Source organism: Mugil cephalus, chromosome 5, assembly GCF_022458985.1.
Source record: "Mugil cephalus isolate CIBA_MC_2020 chromosome 5, CIBA_Mcephalus_1.1, whole genome shotgun sequence".
Classification (NCBI taxonomy): Eukaryota; Metazoa; Chordata; class Actinopteri; order Mugiliformes; family Mugilidae; genus Mugil; species Mugil cephalus.
This window is the reverse complement of record NC_061774.1, coordinates 112,230-125,614: the sequence shown is the minus strand read 5'-3', so window position 1 is coordinate 125,614 and position 13,385 is coordinate 112,230. Positions and strand designations below refer to the sequence as shown.

General features: G+C 43.1%; 1 pseudogene; it reads left to right on the top strand.

Moving 5' to 3' along the window:
- Positions 1–13,385, top strand: part of LOC125008508 — a 48,091-nt pseudogene that overhangs the window by 12,520 nt on the left and 22,186 nt on the right.

Below are 13,385 nucleotides of genomic sequence, written 5' to 3'. Positions count from 1 at the left end.
TCTCCTCTTCCACACTAGGTGATGACACGTGTCTTTTCAGCAGAATAATACTAATACTAATATTAATACGTTAATACAGCCCGACTTCTGGGTGACTTCTGGGTGACCTATTACGTGATATAATAAATAAGAGTCGTTCATGCGGCAGACCGGCATTTCAAACAACAACCAGAAGGATAATGGCACATTTTTTAATCTTGTACGTAATGTTTGCGCCACTTCTGATGCAGGTAAGATCCGCGCTATCCCTCAGACGGCTCCGTTTCTCTTCTTCTTCTTCTACGACTGGCTTTCTTGGACGTGTTTGTTCCGGGGTCACACTCCAGTTCAGCAGTGGTGGAGCATGCGCACACGCATTATCCAAAGCAAACTCCAATTCCATTCACATTATCTGGGTGTCTCAATCGGATAATGAGAACTCCGATTTTAATCGGAGTAACGTGTTTACATGCACTTAAGTTCTCCTGTTATAGTCCGATTAAGGCAATAATTTGTTTTTCTCACGTGCATGTAAACGCACTGAGTGATTCAGTGAGAAGTTTACCCATTTTAGGACATTTCAAGCTCTACATAATGAATATGAGTGAATTTTGTAATTTTTGTCAGACCTTCTAACAGTTGTTTTATGTGTTATTGCTGTGCGTTTAATTTTTATCTTCATGCTCCTCTGTTTTATGGCAAGAAGAGGGAGGCTGTTCTTGTGCTAGCCCACTTTGCCATTGGTGACGATGATGAGATGATGAGGAGGAAGCTGATGTGGCAGACCCGCATATCCCCCACCCCACCCCACAACATTGAAATCCTGTACATCATGAGGTACTCTGGCCCTGAAGTAATTAGGCATAGCATGTATCAATCCAATTTGTATGCCACACATAAGGACAGAAATGACCATCCTCATTGTAGCGACTCCTTAGATGGTAAGTGAAAAAGGAGATATAAACACAACAATCAGATAAGGAAGAGAGAAACACGCATACAAGCAGGTTTGACCCAGCCTGTCACATAACACCCCACCTATATACATCCAAACAAGTTTGGATCTACATCTTACAACTCCTTTCTAAGGGCTAGATGACATAGTATGCGACAGAGCATTGGCAAGAACATTTTCAGATCCCTTTTTGTGAGAGATTTTTAGATTGAAATTCTGACTAATTAAGGCCCAACACATTAGAAGGAACATCAGGGAGAGAAACACTAGAGGGTTATGGTTGGTAGACACTTAGGGCTTAGCACTAGATCCAAGGTAGACCTCAAAGTGTTGCTCTTATCTTATCTTATCTTATCTTATCTTATCTTATCTTATCTTATCTTATCTTATCTTATCTTATCTTATCTTATCTTATCAATAAATTCTACGTGTTTCCTTCAGCTTGATATATGTATCTATGACAGAAGTTAGTTTATCTTTTTCTCCTACTCTTCTTTTCTTTCTATATTCTCTGTTTCTACCCGACTGGTCTTCGGCAGATGGGTCCCTCCATATGAGCTAGGTTCTGCTCAAGGTTTCTTCCTGTTAAAGGGAGTTTCTCCTTGCCACCCTCGCCCTCAGGCTTGCTCTGGAGGTTGCAGGCCGGTTTTTGTAAAGCGTCTTGAGACAATTTGTATTGTTATTGGCGCTATATAAATAAAACTGAATTGAATTGAATTGAATCTTATCTGCAGTGTCTACAGGGTCCACCTCTATATGAACACTGAGCATAACTGCTTCATTCAGTGCCACAAAGTAGTGGATTAAAGTCTGTATTTGTATATGTGTAAATATGTTATTATAATGTGTACAAGCATTTGTATCAGCACTTATGTTCTAATGGTCTGAAAGTTGTGATTTAATGTTAGAAAGTGCATTTTACTTTCACCTTGTACGTGTATGTGCTGTTCTTGAATACACGTCTTGATTAGGGCAAGTGGCTAGCTACGCACAAAGGAAGAATCTTGAATTGGAGTTTGCATTTTGCACTGTTGGATGTTAAGAAGGTTCTAAGAAGAAATCGGAGCAAGAGATCAAAATTTTTGAGCAGGCAATTTATTGAAAACAACAGCTGAAACAGAAATACTTTCATTAGTGTTGCCGACCCTCTACCTGCTGCCGTCTCTGTCCAGAGCTGCTGAACCTCCTTCATCCTCCACAAAAAAGGGTCTCTCAACCCTACTTCTAGTCAGTGGCTCAAACACGTAGGCCATTGGGTTAGTTGATAGAAAAATCACACTTTCCGCCTCGTCCTCTGACAAACTTCTCCCAAACTCCAAAACTGCATCGTCTTCAATAGCAGTCAAAGCAATGAACACATCCGATGATGTAAGGAGTTTCAGTATTATGTTTAAAATATGTACACATATACTATGTGGGTGTCTGTTACGTTATGTCGCCTTTTAAGGATAAATTGATAATTTGTCATTTCCCACCTGGCAACACTGCTTCAGACTGACATAACTGAGCAATTTTGTTTCCTCATTTCCTCTCCTTCTCCCCTTTCCGGTTCTCGCAGTTTGCGGCAGCTGCTAATATCCAAATTGGATGAAACACCTGGAATCACCTGTTATCCTTTTTTTTTTGTTGCTTTTCTAAAAGTTTATTTCAAAAGTGCACTGGAAAGCTTTTTCTGCAATTCCCCCTCACTGGTGTCACCCGAGATGATGCAGGGGATCATGTGACCAGTTCATTTGAACTCCATCTTCCTCAAATTGAAGTCTCGCGAGATGACAGTTTAAGAGAATTATGGGATATCACCAGACGAGACTTTACAAGAGTTACAGCTCATTCACAAACACCTTTCAATGTAAACACATAGAAAGCACAATTGTCGCTTTCATTTTTTGCAAAAAAAAAACTGTCATGGAAACACAGCTACTGACTGTGTCAGTGTTCACTCAGATCAGCTCAATGAATGAACTGGATTTTTTTTTTTTTTTTTTTGTTAAGAAAACTTCTTCCACTGAATGTCTTCAATATGGAACCATCTGAAGGATATATGTTGAATCACAATTCAAGTGGTAATCTGTCTGGCATGTTGACTGAACAAGGATATATGTTGAATCACGATTCAAGTGGTAATCCACCTGGCATGTTGACTGAAGAGCTCCCTGATATTCGACATAAGATAATGATTGCATCCAGCCACTCTGTATAACTTATGCAACAGTCTAGATCACAAATATAAATTCTTGAAATGAATGAAGAGTTAGCTCTCTGAACAAGTTGAAAACTGTGTTGAAGTGCCCAGAATCGTAAAATCCATGAAAAGGCAATACTGGATAATGGATGACAGTAGAAGAAGTGCCAAGTTAGGGCTGGCAAGCAACAGAGCATCAGGGTCAGCATGACAAAATACATTTGTTTTTGTAGGACCCTCCAGATGGGAAGTCCCGGTCAGTCAGCTTTTTGGCGAGGATGGCAGTACTAAATGCTGAACTGAAGTCTACAAAAAGCATCCTGACATAACTCGCCTGTTTTTCTGTGTGGCTTGCAGCAGCATGGAGAACAGTGGCAGCGGTGTACGCTGTTGATCTATTTGCCTTATAGACAAATTGGTGTTGGTCAAAGTTCTCAGGTAGGTAGGATATATATATATAAAACTAACCTCTCAAAGCACCACAGAGGTTATTGTCACCAGTGTGTAGTCATTTAGGCTGCTTATTATGTGCTTCTTGGACTGGTATGATGATGGGGCTTCTGGCAGGGTGGGATGATAGCCTGTTTTAGGGAGGTGTTTATAATCCTCATCAGGACCCCTGACACAGGCCCTCACTTCTTTTCCCAGTACCCCATCCTGTCCTGCTGCTTTGTGAAAGTTTACAGAACCCCTCTCACCTGATGTTCTTGCAGCTCAAGCAGATGGTTGTTGGAATGCCAAGAGGTCAAAGGGGGTGAAGAAAAGATTGAATTCTTCTGCCAGCAAGACATCTGCGTTTCCTGCGTCAGGCGTCTTGCCCTTGTAGTTTATCAGGTGCTGTACGTCCTGCCAAACTTGCCTTTGGTTGCTGTTACCTAGATGGCCATCCTACTTCCTTTCATAGTCTCTTTTGGATACTTTGATGCCCTTCTTCAGATTTGCTCTGGCCATGGTGTAAGTATCCTGGTCCCAAGTTTTAAAAGTCTCAGGCCCTGAGCATAGATCGCACTTCTGCTGTTATCCAGGGTTTCCGGTCGTTGAACACTTTAATCTGTTTGTCCATTGTGATGTTGTCATGATGTCAGTGCAGGTCTTAATAGAAAACATAACGGTTTCAGTGTACTCATTCAACTCCAGTCCAATCTGTGTTATCAAAAAAGTCCTGCGGTTTGCTGAGTGCCTCTTCTGGCCAAATTTTCACCCTGTCTGGCTGGTTTGAGTCTTTTCCTGAGGGGTTTATAGGCTAGGACACTGAGCACTGAGATGTAGTGTGAGAGGGCCAGGTGGGGTAGGGGTATTATTCTGTATCCCTCTTTCATATTGAAAAAAAGTTCCCGTTCATTGTGTTTTTGCCTCTGATGGGACCTTGTACATATTGCGAAAACTTAGGTAAAACTGTCTTTAAACAGGCCTGATTAATGTCTCCAGCCACAATAAATGCACCCTGCATATTACTTCACAGAGCTGAGAGAGAGCTGAGCTAATATTAACATTGTAGGAGAACATCTTATTTCTCCCCTGACCCACTGCGGGGTCACTTCGACAGACAGGAGAACTCTCCTCTTGGTTCTGAGTTGTCCTCTTTCAAGTCTGTTTCGTCTTCTTTTTCTTCGTTCTTTTCCAGTTTGTTTTTTGTGTTTGTCTTTGTGATACTTTTTAACGCTGGTTTCCCTGATGATACCGCTGTGGAAGATCAAGCTCACTAGGACAGTGTTGGGTCACCCGATCCAGTTATTCAGAGCAGCATCCAAGGTGTTCCCATAAGTAGACTATCACCTTCATATTTGAGCAGAGTTGACGCATGTGATGACTACACAAACTTTAAACAAATCTAAATAATTAATTTAAGAAATTAGGTTCCGTTTGTGTTCTCATTGGTATTCTCATCAGTTTCCATTACTCTGTTATATTATTCATCATATTATTTATTATTCACAGTACACCATTGTAAATAAACCACATATTTCACTTAAGTCATTGTCAAACGGTCCTTGTGAGCTGTAAATAGATGATCCCTATACTGAGAGCTGACGCCTCAGATATGATGAGATTTATTATTTACTAATAATTAGTATTGATCCAATATTAATTGATTAATTTCTTAAAATGTACAGCGTACTTTATAGGTGGAGCCCCCTTTCAACGAGTGCATTTATTATACTTAAATGTTTAATAATTTGATTCCCCTACAGCGTCAAGAGGTATACAACACAGTGACAAGCACCTCTGCTAGCTCTCTTGGCAAATAAAAAGGTCTACACAGAACAGATATTGTCACAAGTTCAGGAGAACAGAGGCTTTTTATATATTTGTAGAAGCAATGCATGGCAGCTGCACTGCTTCATCTGGGACTAGCACATGAAGCCAGGATTCCGTGATGATCGGCATGCGACAGTCTTGAGTAGCGTAGCTTGGCTGCTACTTCAGTCTGGTTAGCAGGCATGCTCTGCAGCCTTGTTTATGCTTTCGCTCCCTGTCGTCTATGCCATTTCCCAGGCCCAATAACAATCCAGAGGGAACCCGGTGGTCCCGCTATGTCCAGCAGTACGCTGTGAGACAACCTTGTGATGTTGATTTAACATGCAAATCTGATGTTCTGCAACTCTGCACTGGTATATGCAAGTTTAAAACCTTCACACAGGTTATCGCATACACAAAGGTCTACATGTACCTTACAATAATTAAATGTGCAGGAGAAGGCTTTGCGTAGTGATCAGACTCTCCCATCATCAATACAAGGTCTCAGTGAAAAACTAATACAGCACTGGATGGAAATAAATCTTGTGACATTGCAGAAGCTTATCAACATGATGCCACAGCGAATGCATACTGTAATCCAGTGCTTCTCAAAGTGTGGGTGCACCCTACTGGTGAGGAATGGACAGGTGGGGTGTGCCACAAGACAGGAAATATTCACTTTAATGCTTCTTCTTTGACAATAATCCCAGATCCACTGTGAGGGACTTCCTGCCTGAACACGCAATCTACTTATATTGACGCAATTTCCAAGTGTCAAGTCTCAAAAATAGAACAGTCGTGTATTTTTAGCGGTGCGCTTGATAAAATTTGGGGCATTCAGTCCTCATCGCATTCTACAGATGTGTGGTGGAGTGTCATGTGCTCCTGCATCACTCGCGTTTACATGCAGAGCTTAGTCCTTGTCCCAGTTTACATGCATCGCAAGAAAATCGAATAACTGTTCTTCTCCTCCACACTAGGTGGCAATATCTGTCTTTTTGCATTTTTCCATCGGATAATGCCTGTGCTCATGCTCAACAACTGCTGCGCTGGTGTGTGACCTGGAACAAAAACATCCAAGAAAGCCGGTCGCAGCAGAAGAAGGAAGGATAGCTTATATCTTACCTGCACCAGAATTAACGCACACATTAAAAAATGCGATTAAAAAATTTAGTATTATCCGTCTGGTTGTTGTTTGAAACGCCGGTCGGCTGCATGAACCACTCTTGTTTATTATATGATGTAATAGGTCAACTGGAAAGCAAGACATATTAACGTGCTATTAACCCGCTGAAAAGACACATATCGCCACCTGTATAGATGCCGGAGAAAAACGAATTCCACTTGCATTGTCTGGGTGTCCCAATCGGATTTTAATCAGAGTAACGTGTTTACATGCACTTAAGTTCTCCTGTTCAGTCAGATTAAGGCAATAATTAATTTTTTTCACATGCATGTAAATGCACCGACTGTATGGCATGGCAGCTGCTCAGATGCAGAGAAGAAGGTTCTGTATAGGGTAGTAAATATTTAAACATTTGTGAAGTCAAGCTATTCAGTCAATGATTGGACAATATCATCCTCATTTCACGTATATAAATGTGGAGCTGCTATTTTTGTCTTTGTTTTTTGGTTGTTTTAGGAACAGCTGTGTGCTATTTTCATTATAACATTTTTGGCACACAAGTGAGACCTTTGCACACTGTGAGGATCTTTGCCACATACAGTTCTCCCGCCTCACACGCTTATTGGAAAATTACCCCAGTGATGTGAATGCCCAGGATTGGCTGCACTAGAGGGTTCCTTAAATACTCCATCTCTCCACAGCCAGGGGGTCGTGATGTGCTACCTGCGCTATTGTTTGTGAAATTCAAACTTGTTGAGATTGTGGTCCGTTGTACCAGCCAGTGGGTTGTCTTTTGTAAGTTTTTAATATTTTTGTTTGACCTCAGTACAAAGCAGTGGTGATTAACACTATTTTTCTCCTGCTTTATTTAGACAAGGCAGTCAGGTTTGTAAAATGTGTTCTTTTTGAATTTAGGGTTTAATTTATTTTTTCTGGGGAGTGAGATAGCTGGGTTTGTGTTTGTTGTTTTGGCGTTAGATCACCCTGAACCTGTGCTTCACTTTGTATACATACAGTATTTGTAAATAGTTCACTTGTCACTGGTTTTGTTTGCAGGTTGTAAATAAACTTTGTTTGCACATTGTGTTTCCTCTCCTCTTTTATGTCCTCGAACCTCTAGACCGTGGTGTTATTGGTTGTATCTAGTACACCTTGCACTTGATCTTTGGTGGACCTAAATTTTTAGTTATTTAAAATTTTTGTATTAAACTGTATGTATCCTTTTATATTCAAAGATTTTTTTTTTCTGTGTTATTTCACATTTTAGTGGACGGCAAAAGAAGAATTTAATTTTACAGGGAAACATGTTTCTACACTGTGCACATGCAAATAAACTTTTTAAATCTTGAATCTAAATATAAGACTAAGGTTTTGCATCTGTTTTCAGCCAGCAACAAATGTGACTGACAAGAAATAATAGTTATGTCCACTCATCTGTTCATCAGTAAAACCAGGAAGTTCCTCAACTGTACAGAGCTTTTTCCTTCTTCTTTCAATGGGTCTGATTCATATCTTCTGTTTTTAAGGAAATGAATGCACCATCTTTTTGAGTGGAGATGACAGGCAATGGGGAGATGCTGCTTCACTACTGTTCTGACAGGAAGGACCTGTACCATATTGTACCTGGTAAAACAGCCACACTCATTGACTAGACTTTACTTACTCCTTGCTCCTCCTTACTTACTGTTGCTGAAGCCACGTCTTTTTTTCTCTTTTTTTAAAAAAATAAAAAGATTTGTTTTAACTTAAGCTCAGCACTTGCTATCAGGTGTCATCACACCATCTTCAGCGAATGGATCATAACTGTATTATAATAACTAATTACTTAGCATTAATTGAAAGGAGGAGAAATGGGGAGGGAAAAGAAAACATTTTTAGGAATTGTTGTTTATACATATTACACATGACTCCATGGTGACTTATTTTAACTAAACCTGTGTTTTTTCAATAACATTTCAGGCTTTACTCTGTAATAGACTGATGAATCCCATCTTGATCTTTCACCATGTCCTCCCATTTGCCTATAACTATTTCTCTTCCTTTCATCTTCCAACTTGCTGCAGGAATCATAGAAGCAGTTGCCAGAGAATTCTTTAATAGTGAAGTGAACATGATGGTTCTCAGCCAATCCGAGGAGAATGAACACACAGGGAAGAAGGAGCATGTTGTGTTTCTTGTCAAACAAACCAACGGCGCTAGCAAGGTGACAAATCAGAACAAGTCCAGAGTTGCATGTTAGTTCGTTCATGGTATGTTTAGTGCGTGTGTGTCCTTGTAGAAATGCAAGTCCTGTAATTTTTTGTTTGTTTGTTTGTTTTGTTGTTTTTTTGTCTGCATTTGTCTACAGCTGAATATTTTATTTCTTCAGTGCATGAGTATGACCATCACCAGCCCTCCCTGGGAACTATCCTGTTGATCTTTATTGAGTGCAGTACCTTGTGTGGCAGGGAGGGCTGTTCTTCCACTGCTGTGGAAGGATAGACAGTGGAACAGAGGCATGTGGTGCTGGTAGGAACTGGTGGTGTGTAGGGTTCTGTGCTTCCCAAATCACCTCACTCAGGTTTGACTGGGTACAGGGGGGTGCTGTGTAGATCTCTGGAGAGATGAGAGAGTCCAGGGGGGTAAGGGTGTCCAAATAGAGGAGAGAAGTCTGCGATAGTGCACGTAGTGATAGAGTGAAAGAATAATCCAGCCCTTAATAGCCGGGACTCATCAATTCTCTTTAATGTGATCCAGCATGGACTGGTAGGTGACAACACACATGCATGTGGGCATTCCCTAAATATGAGTGAGACCGTTACCAGGGCCCAGAGTCAGGTCAGAAGCCCCAGGCCCCGAGAACCCCCACCCCAGTGTGGGGCGCATGGGTAACAAGACCAGAGAACCACCATAGCCACGGGGCATGCCACACCCCCACGCACATGGCAAGCGACGACGAACACCCCCAGACCGACCAAGCGAGAACAAGCCGGTGCAGGCCAGAGCGGTCCCCCAAACCCCCCAATCACCGTCGCCCGTCCACCCACCGCCACCAACGCCCCCCCAAAACCCCACCCCCTGCCCGCAGGGCAACCAGAGACACCCCTCCAGCTGAGAGACCCCCCACTGGGAGTCCAGCAAAGCCTCCGCAGACAGGCACTGGTCCAGTACCCAACAAGGGATGGGCCATCCAAGCAGGGGGGCCAAGGTGCCGGTCCCATCGCATCCAGGCCAGGGAGACCACAGGAAGAGGGAACCCCCACCCACCAGGGAGAGACCCCAGATGTCCCCTCAGCCTTGCCAAGGGATAATGAAAAGTGACAGTGTACCTATTACTGCGCTTCTTCAGTCCCCGATGAGGAAGCAAAACCCTACACCGTGACCCTGTGACCCTGGATGTGGTGTGGTGTATTAAGACAGGAGGGTCAGGGGGGTCAGAGGACTGCAGCACACTACTGTCCTGCAGCCTACCCTGACCCTGACCGATCCTGGGTGGACCCCTAATGTGAGGTGCATTCAAAACTTGGGTTGGGTGTATGTGGTGTACCTAGCAATGGCTGTAATAAGTGACATAGTGTCTGGTGGAGTGTGAGGTGAGTGCAATTTAGGAAGCAGGTAAGTGAGGGCCAAGTCTCCGGCTGCAGGGCTGAGGTGCAGCAGCGGCCCAGGGGACCCACAGGTGGGATGAGGGCCCCAGGGACTCAGGAAGTCCCCTGACCAATCCCCGCCCCCAGCCCAGCACAGCAACCAGGATGTGACAGCCCCCCAGGAAACCCCAAAGAACCAACATCGACCAGCCGAGCAATGGCATCGCCTACCCACCCATCCACCCCCCAGGGGGCAGGGGTGCCCCCAAGGCGGACAGAGACCCCACCCACCGCAGCCCTCCCAGCCCCAGCGCGACAGAGCGACCGGACATGCCCAGGGTGGTATTCAGGCAGCCCCCACACCATGAGGCACCAACCCCAAGGCGCCAGGTGCGGCCCCGACCGCTGGGACCCCACGGACCCGAAGAAGAAGGTCCCCCCGACCAGCAAGGGCCCAGTCCCCGGTGGAGGGAGGAGGGGCCAGGGGAGGAGCCGGGCAAAGGGAGGAGGGCACGGCAGAGAGGAGGGAGAGGAGGGGACAGGGAGCCCGCCAGCCCAGACCGCCACAGCCCACCAGGAGATCCAGGAAGAGTCAGCCACTGATACACCACGACCCCAGGACAGTGAGCAAGTGCTGGAGCCACAGGGAACCCCGGGCAAGTCTCCAGTACCACCCCACGTGGGGGAGAGGGAGGCCAGTCAGGTAGACTGCTCAGGGCCTGAAGTCAACCCAAGGGTGAGACGGAGTAGGGTGAGAAGGGTGTTGTGGTCCAGGGATCCTCCTTTGTGAACCTGGATGTAGAGGGGAATAAAATATTTTCCATAACAACAGTCATCTCTGTAAGAGAAATATTATTATGGCATTACAGTGAGTGAAACAGAAAGGGCAAAAGCGAGCAGGCAAAGTCAAGATGTAAATTAAGGTTGAGGGAGTCGCAGAATACAGACCATTTTTTTGCAAACAGAGTTTTTTTCAGGTAGCAGATATTTTCTCCAATGATATATAATCAGAAAGAAGGTTCAACCACTGGAAAATGTTTAGTGACTGTTTGTTCTTCCAGTATAGGATTGTTTTCTTGGCGATGGTGAGAGCTACAAGGACAGATTGTGATAGATGGTGAGGAAGACTGATTGTTGCTAGGTCATCAATGAAGCACAAGTTAGGGGTTAATGGGATTCTGCAGTCCAAAACAAGGCGAGTTTCTGTGTTACTAGTGACCAGAAGTGCTGTACCAGAGAACAGAGCCAGAGAGCGTGGAAATAGGAATCTGAAGTGTTTTGGGTGCATTGCGTACATTTGTCGGATTAGGAGAAGCCCATTCTATGCATCTTGTATTGAGTTGTGTATGATCTGTGGAGTATTTTGAACTGGATCAGCTGCAAATTCGAGTTTTTTGTTATTTTAAATATATTTTGGCAGATCTGAGTCCAGAAATCAAAGTCTGTAGAAAGGATAAGACTTCTCATTTTGATATTGGTAGATGCATACAATGGGTGGTTGATAGCAGCTTATATATTATAGAGAGGGTTTTCTTATTTTTGGTGTGAGTTTTTTTAATGTTGGTGACGAATTGTGGTGGCTGTATGCAGTCCTGGAGTACTGGGATTTTCTTTCTGATTGTCTTGGTCACCTGTAGGTATTGGAGGAAGTTTCCATTTCTTATTTCAAATGTATCAAATAAACCTGTGTGATTCATAAGTAAGTTCCCTTGAAAGAGGTGATGGAGGTAGGTGATTCCTTTATGCTTCCAAATTCTGAGATGAAGAGGGGCTTACAAAGTCAGGGTTGTGCCAAATTGGGGAGAACCCACAGGGTTCCAGCTAGGATCCTGTGGTCCCTAGACTTTTCCACCAAGCAGACAGGGTGGAGGCAATAATGGGGTTTTGGAAGCAGTTGTGACGCTTAAGGTTGATTGTAATGAAGGGCAGGTCCGGAATGCATATGTTGTGGCAGTCGGCCTGTTCTAGTAAAAGCCCCAAATTGTAATATGCCTCTGGGTTTTTCCATTTGGTGATGTATTGCAGCTGATTTGCCAGGTAGTAATTTGTAAAGTTCGGTGCATCTAGTCCTCCTTCCAATTTATTTTTTTGAAGGGTGGTCAATGAATATAGCATTGTGATGCTTTGTGATGTGATACCATTAATGCTGACTGTGGCCTTAGGTGAATTATACAGTGCAGAAACCCAGTGGATAAATGACTCTCTGAAGCCAAAATTTTGAAGGGTGGCAAAAAGGAAAGCCCACTTAACTTTATCATAGGCTTTCTCAGTGTCCAGTGATAAAACAATGGCTTCTGTGTTTCTACACTGCGACATGCTAATCAGTTTAAGGACCCTTCTAACGTTATTTGTAGATTGTCGGCCTTTGATGAAACCTGTTTAGTCATTGAGAATCATCTCTAGTTTAGATGTTAGTGCTTTGGAAATAATTTTGATATTTGTATTAATCAATGACAGAGGGTGATAGCTGGAAGGGAGTGTTGGGTCTTTATCTGGTTTTAAAAGTAATTTAATTGCAGCAGTATTCATTTGGGATCTTATGCAACCTGTGTTTTTGATTTCTGTTACGGTCCTTAGGAACAAAGGGGCCAGATCTGACCAGAAATGTTTCATAAATTCGTCAGGGAAACCATCTGGCCCAGGAGCCTTGGCTGTAGGCATGTTTTCTAATGCTGTTAATAGTTCTTCCATGGTCAGTGGCGAATCCAATATGTTTCTTTGTTCTGCAGTCAGGTGGGGTAGATTAAGTTTTTTGAGGAAGGCCTGAATGTCATCAGGATTCAGGATGGTAGTTGTTGAATATAATTTTTTATAGAAACTGTAAAAGATATGATTCATTTCCTGTGGTGCTTGAGTGTGTCTGCCCCTTGAGTCCTGAATTGCACTTATAAGAGATTTTTCTCTGTTGCCTGATTTATTGCTATGCTCAAAATTTTGGTATCTAAGTTGTTGAAGTATGAATTTTGTTTTGTTTGTCAAGATATTTTCTAATTGTAGTTTCACATTTTGTAGTTGAGTCCATAATTGTTCATTTAGATTTGCGGTGTATTGTTCTGTTAATTCTTTAATCTTATCCTCAATGGTTTTTTTCTGCTTGTTGGTCCTGTTTTTTCTTGTAAGAGGGGTAAGATATAATTTTGCATCTGATTATGGTTTTCCCTGTTTCCCAGATCAGAGATGGGGATAAATTTGGAGAGTCATTTATATCCAAATACCACTTCCATTCCGTCCTTATTAATGAGTCAAATTCAGGGTGCCTCAGTAATAAGGTGTTGAGGCACCAGGTGGGTGACAGTTTTAGGGAGGGTCCTATTTGAAGGTGGAGGGACACCGGTGCAT